Consider the following 7,217-nt stretch of genomic DNA (forward strand, 5'->3'; position numbering starts at 1 on the left):
CCGTGACATCACACTTGTGAGAAAGCACAGAGATGTGAAAAGGAACAGGAAAGTCACTCGCTCCGGAAAATTCTGTCCCTACATTTGGTGACTTGTTACTGGACGAAAATTAGAATAAGCAGATTCAAAGAGGGTAAAACATGCGCAGGCATTGCTGGCGTTCCAGATTGTCTCATTGTGAATTTAAAAAGAAAAAAAAAAACAAAACAAAACCTCAAATTAATATATCACACAGATGGGAAACGGCAGGGCCCGTTTGATTAGAACTGTCCACCTGTTTGGGCTCGAACAAATAAAGGGCACAACCAAATCAAACAATCCTCACACACTGATGCTATTGCACTGTACGTGTGTGTACGATGGAAGCGGAATTCAGACCGACAAGTGGCCGTTGCCGCTTAGCTGAGAGGGAAGAACAGAAAGTGATTTTTAACAATAACACATTTGCGTGTGTTTATTTGGAAGCAGAAGTACATTGTCAATACTTTGCCGAGCTCTCCCGATTGACACGCCGTGTAACCCCCCCCTGCGCCAACAGTCATTAATAATTGCTGCTTTGTATTGGGTACGCCTCCATAAAACTAATGCAGCACAATACAACAGGCCCGGCAGTAAATCCTCCCTAATGGCCTTCATAATGTGCCATCTCTTTTGAAAAAGAGATGACGATTTATTTTGGTGGATGTTTTTTTTTTCTCTCTCTCTCTCTCTCTCCCCAGCAGTTGTGATTCACGGAAGCGGTTATGCACAAGCCCGATTTTCCGTTCCGATTTTTTTTTTCACCACATTAAATTGGAGGCAAAGCGTGCCTGTCAATCAACCCAAGGGAACACAATGGGACGTCCTGGTCCCCGGCCAATTCCCATAACGTTAAACGGTGCAGATCAATAACAAATGCCCTGTTCACATCATTGATTTGATACCCGTCTTGACATAAACTGGAGTGGAATTGATTTGTTGACGGACTTAAACAAGTGGGGGAAGATGGCGGGCGGCTTTCATCGTTGCACAATTAATTACGTATCATTTTATCGCCTCTGACCCGAGCAGTTCCCCGATGGGGGTAATCAAGTTGAGCCCCGTACAAAGAGCTGCACTAATGAGCCGCGTCGCACTGACGGATGCCAACCGGGATCAATTCCAGCTTCTGTCTGCGGACGTTTACACTGGAACAACGCGCGGGATTGCTTCAACTGGAATCACCGTGACGATAAAAGTCACCTTTTAACATTTTTTTTTTAATTTTAATGTACTTGATGCTAACCTCATTTCTCTATCCATCCAATCCGCGTAAACATCCATGCGTGCTCTATCGGAAAGCCGTTCACAATTTGCCGCCCACAGAGCTACCACACGCGATATGAAGACGATGCATTGACACGCCACGCTACATTTCCATGAGCACAAGAGCAGACCGCGTTTTCGGTGTATTCGCAGAAGGCGTCCTTGTGCTGTGACACGCACACACACTGCAGTGAATGATGCCGCGCCGTGCTCTTATTGAGTACGTAAGCATAAATGTGAATGATGGCCCATGCTAGCGGCTGTTTGTGTGGATTGAAACACGGCGTCAATGACTTCTGGTGAGTCACGTTACTACACACCCATAAACAAATTACTAGCAAGCCTTGAAAAATACCAAGTTGTTTGGCTCTCGCCGAGTTATTTGCGATTTTGAAATGATTGCGCCAGGTGTAATATGATGACATGCAATTGGAGCATACACACACACACACACCCACACCCACACCCACACACACCCACACACACACACACACACACACACACACACACTTGGAAAAAAAGTCAAAATTGGATAGAGAACTCAAGAGAAGGATTCACAAGTCTGACCTTTTACAGCAGCAACATTTTTTTCATGCGTGTGTGTGTGTGTGTGTGTGTGTGTGTGTGTGTGTGTGTGTGTGTGTGGGCGTGTGCGTGAAGGTCAATGAGAAGTAAAGTGCAGGATTCATGTTGGCAAGCGTGCAGTTTTTTTGTACTTTTGAAGGTTGGAGCATTTGGCGTCCCGCTTGCTGTTTTAACAGCGGTAATAATTTGTGCGGCGGATGACAAGGGGACACTTAACTCAAGCACCCGAGGGATGATTTTCACATTTTATCCTCGTTTACTCCACATTGTGTTGACAGTATATCATGCGGTGAAACACCTAATAACACTCGTCTGCAGTGTATCCCATGTTCAGCTCTGAATGGGATTTTACACTGTAACGATGCCATACTAAGGTGGTGGTGGTGGTGGTGGGGGGGGGGGTTGAAGAGGCTAGCGCCAGATGGAAGTGTGGCCCGGAACGTGAATGTGTGGAAAATGAGTGCCCATGACGACAATAATAGCATTTTCTCTCGTGAATGCAGTACTTCACACGCTACACTTCATACAGTAGTTTGAGGGCAGATCTGTGCGTGTGGTGCAAGCAGCAGAATGCATTGACACAGTTTGGTAGAATCTAACGCACTATAATAGCTCTGGATTGAAAGTGGCAGATCTTCCCCCGGCCTCGAGTCTTCAAAGGGTGAGGAGTTTTACTGTATTTTAGTTGCAGTTTAATTAGATTACACGGTGGTTAACGCTTCTGTACGTTGTGCCACAAAATGGCGCCAAAGCCCTGTCTAAAAAGGAAATTGGTCCGGTACTTGGTGTCAAGAAAGTATGTTGAAGTGATACATCTTGACGGAGAGACAAGCTTTGTATGTTGGGGAGGAACCTTGTTTAGCCTGGGTTGTTAGTGGAAGTGATGTAGAGTTGATTCGTTATGTCTTTGAAAATTAAAAAAATGTAATTATTATTATAATTATAAACATAATAATTTAAGGTAAGACTTATTTTTTGAGGGTGATGTTGTGAAATGAGTTTCATATATCTACAGGAACTATTTTGTAAGCATAGTTTGGAGGTTTGTTTGGAGTTTAAACGACTTTATTTCTGTAGGCTATTATAATTTTTTGGGGTGGTGGGTTTGGGTGTTTTTTTTTTTTTCATGAATTGCAGCAGATTTCAATCCTCATCCTCTGTGAATAACAGGAATACTGTCTTGTATTTTCGTTGAATTAGACTTTACAGTGGTTGACGCCTGTATATGCTCAATTTTAAAAGAAAAAAAATAGATGCATTTCATGTCGTAGGACTTGATATACTTGATTGGATCCTACCCACTGGAGCTCATCACTGGTTGCCGCGGTTACCGCATTCCTGCTTCGACGAGATGCTTGAGCTTCATCTTGCTTTTTGAGATTCACTCAGTACACCAGCGCTCTAAAAATCTCGGCAAGCATTGCATTTTCATTCCATTTGAATGCATTTTTTTTTTTTTTTGCCATGGGCATTCACAAAAAAGGCAACACTGACCAGGTCATATTGATTTTTGTTTTCCTTTATCCGCATCCTCTTTTGTATTTACGCTCCAATTGTTGAATTGCCTCACCGTAATCGGAAAATCCGGAGCACTTTCTGCGGCATGCGACAAGGTGACAATTGCGAACACGCGGGCTGTTTATTCAAGAAGGGGGAGGAAAAAAACAAAACAAAACAAAACACCACTGACACACACAAAATGCCAAAAAATGTCCCGGCTGCCATCTATATTGCCAAATATGCTGAGCCAAGCAGCCTCTGTTCAGATTATAGACTGTTGACCCGAAAATGTGGGTGGACTTCATACGTGACCTCGATTTAGTTGCTGCTCGATATGAATGGCGACTTATTTGTCCTCCAACTTGTTTACACCCCAAGAAGAGACGCAACAACTACGACAATGACTTTTTTACTGACACGTTGCAGCAAATCATAGTCATGCCACGAGGATGTTCGCCAGTCGCCGTGTGGATGACCGTGCAGAATTGTCTGTTGCTTTTTTTTGTGTGTGTGTGTGTGTGTGTGTGTGTGTGTGTGTGTGTGTGTTTGTTTGTTTGTTTGTTTGTTTTGATTTCTGGTTGCTTTCTCTCTTTCTGTTTTTGTTCCCATGACTGTTGGGTGAAGATGTACTCTCAACTGTTAAGTTCGCATTTTGCAGTGGCCACTTCTTGATGTGGTTCAGTCCCCCCCACCCCCCGCAAAAGCCGATTCGATGTAACAAAATGTTGGATATGGATGAAACATGCAATACACTTGTACTTGGAAGTAAAATGTCTTGTCGATCGTTTTGAACCAAGCAAGCAAAGACGAAAAAAAAAAACTCCTTGTGAATAAGAATGTGCAGAAACATTTTAATGATTTAGTAGCGTTGCGCCGTCCAACTTTTAGTCAAAAGTGTAACGAGTCAATGTGTTGACTGTGTCTGTATATCACCAAGCTGTGTTTGGGTGCCAATTTCTGCCTGTGGCACCCAATTTAATCATTGTGCCACTTCACATGCCCTGCTGCGTGTGTCTGTGTGTGCGTGCGTGTGTGTGCGTGTGTGAGAGAGCAGAGTAATTGCGTTTTCTTTGTTTAGGTGTCAACAACACACGGTGGGCTACTTGTTTGCATATTGTTAATTTCCCCCTCTCCCTGAGCCCTGCTGTGCATCTCTGCGTGTGCGTGTGTGTGTGTGTGTGTGTGTGTGTGTGTGTGTGTAATGCTGCTGTATATTATGAATGTTGCTTATAATGCAAGCGACTTTTTTTTAATTTTTTTTTTTTAAGGTGGTCTTGGTGTAAACGTTTTAAGCATCGCTTTTCTTTAACGCATGATCATTTCCGATGGCCTTCCTTTCAAATCCTAATTGGCGCGTAGGTTTTAGTATGCCGTTCCTCGGCTGTCCCAATGAAAATGAACAGCCACGTTCCCAAGGCGCTTTGACTTGGACCTCTGCGGCCACCGTACTGGCAATTAGGAGGCGACTCGGTGTGAGTAAATGTCACTCTGTCTGCCACCGGCCTCATTAAATAAAACCTTAATTCAGACGCCACGTCGTGCACTTAATGCGGGGGACTCAGGCTGGATTTATACTCCAGTTCCAATTTGGCGTCGATATCAGAATGGATGGCCCAGACTTCAGTGTGTCTATTTTGCCCTGGAAAAGTAACAATTTGAAAATACAATCTAATGAGATTTGTTACTGCAGTCGTTGTGCATTTTACGTCTCGCCTTGTATGTTTGTACAATTTCTATTAGGGGGATTGCTGGAATGCTAACATGCTAACAGTAAGTATGCTAACACAGCAAAACCTGTGGGTAGAAAGCAAATCAAATTCTGCGAAGAAATGCCTCTTCTTTTTTTTTTCTTTTTTTTTTATCTTCTTCATTGTAACTTGGGATTTTCTTCAAATATGAAGACCTGAGACTGAGTTGTGATTTGCACACATGGGACTTATTCCCACCTCTGGTTATTCATTTAAAAAACAAAAAAAAACAAAAAGAACCAAGATAATGTCGCCTCCCGCTATTAGATTTGGCCCAACAACAAGCCAGACAGATCCCGTCGTCGTTTTGCCGACATTTTAATGCGTTTTCTGCGCTTGTTTGTCTGCGCGAGCGCGCGTGTGCGCTCGGCTTGGCAAAATATGTTTCATAAAGTTTCTTCATAAACTACACTATTCACGGGAGACACACACACATACACACACACACACACAGGAGGAGGCGGCGAGGACGAGGAGAAAAAAAAAATCTTATCTTCAAACACTGTGGCTTCCACTCCTATGAGATTCTTGTGGTGTTTGTATGTGTGTGTGTTCAGATGTGGTTTTGTCGGAAGAGAACAACAAGCCTTTTTAAGCTCCATGCAGAAAGTCTTCAAATCCCCAAATGGATTGATAATTACAAACAGGACACAAATTATATACTCTATATGTATATGAATGTGTGTGTGTGTGTGTGTGTGTGTGTGTGTGTGTGTGTGTGTGTGTGTGTGTGTGTGTGCGCGCGCGCATTTGTGTATTTGTCATGGGGCTTGAGCTGAACATGTTTTATGAATTTAGAAGGAGAAATAATTACAAAGGGCCCACAGATATAGTCGGATTTGCGTGGTGGGGCTGCGAAAAACATGAAAGACGTGAAGAAGAGCGGCGAGACACTCACATATTCTTGGAAAGGGAACAAATCAACAACATGAATATGTTCACAGATTGAAAGGAAAGTGTGATGGAGGACGCAAGGATGTTTGGAGACCCCACTCCCCACCTCTCTCTCCCGCCCTCCTTCCCCCTTTCACCCTCTCGGCTTGCTTGCTTGAGCCTGTGAAACAATGATGAATTGCTTTCCCTGATTGTATCAAGTATGTTGCCACAAGAATTTAGTCGGAAATGTTGCGCAAAATGGCACCGAACCACATCTGGATGGGACTATTGACCATAAAATCGGTGTCACTTCGCCTGAGCGACCCCCCACACTGCAGAAAATGACAGACGCCATTTGAACAAATGTGGCCCGCGGCTGGTATCTTACCACAAAAAGCTTACTTTTCACATCAAATTCTTTTTTTTTTTTTCGAAAGAATATTATGACATGTCCTTTTTAATCTAGCCTACATGTTGTACATGCCAACCAAATTGAGTAAACAATGACCAAATGATGCAAATTCAGATGGAGCCTCAAAAAGGACTGAAAATACTGCAATGTGCATGCCAGGCCAGTAGTTGGCGATGTCACGTGCACCACAATTATCTGTCAAATAAATAAAGAAATAAATAAAATTTTTACACCAGTCTGACAGGAATAGTGTTTTTAGTCCAAAATCTGACAAGATTCTCCCCTGTAAAGACCCTTTTCACACCATTGATTTTTTTTTTCGAATGAGGTATACCGTGATTAAAAAAGTTCACGCTTTGTCTTTCCCAATTGAAGTTTACTGTAATATTGACACATACCAACAAATTCACATTTTACATTTAAACAATAGTATATTCAATCACACAAAATCATTTCCTCGAACAAATAGCCGCTCGCTCAACGCTAACATACGAGGCGCTAGAGGCTGCCTCATTGGAATTGGCGTCGCTGTCATGGCAGTTACAAATCTTCAACGCATACAAACAGCAGCATTACTGACAGGCATACATTCTCTCGGCTCTGCAGAAACGGCGACCGTTGATAGATATTCTTTTGGTGCGTTTCTTTTATCCAAATAAGTAATCCAAGTAACATTAACGGGCAGGATGTAATCTATTACATTTCGGACTTGCCCAACGGTGGTCACATTTGAACGGATTGGGTAACCTGTGGAGGTTCCAAAGCTTTGCACTGGGGGCAGCAGGCACACACACACACACACACACACACAC

The sequence above is a fragment of the Hippocampus comes genome, unplaced genomic scaffold (genome assembly GCF_001891065.2).
Source record: "Hippocampus comes isolate QL1 unplaced genomic scaffold, H_comes_QL1_v1.1 scaffold91, whole genome shotgun sequence".
NCBI classification, from domain to species: domain Eukaryota; kingdom Metazoa; phylum Chordata; class Actinopteri; order Syngnathiformes; family Syngnathidae; genus Hippocampus; species Hippocampus comes.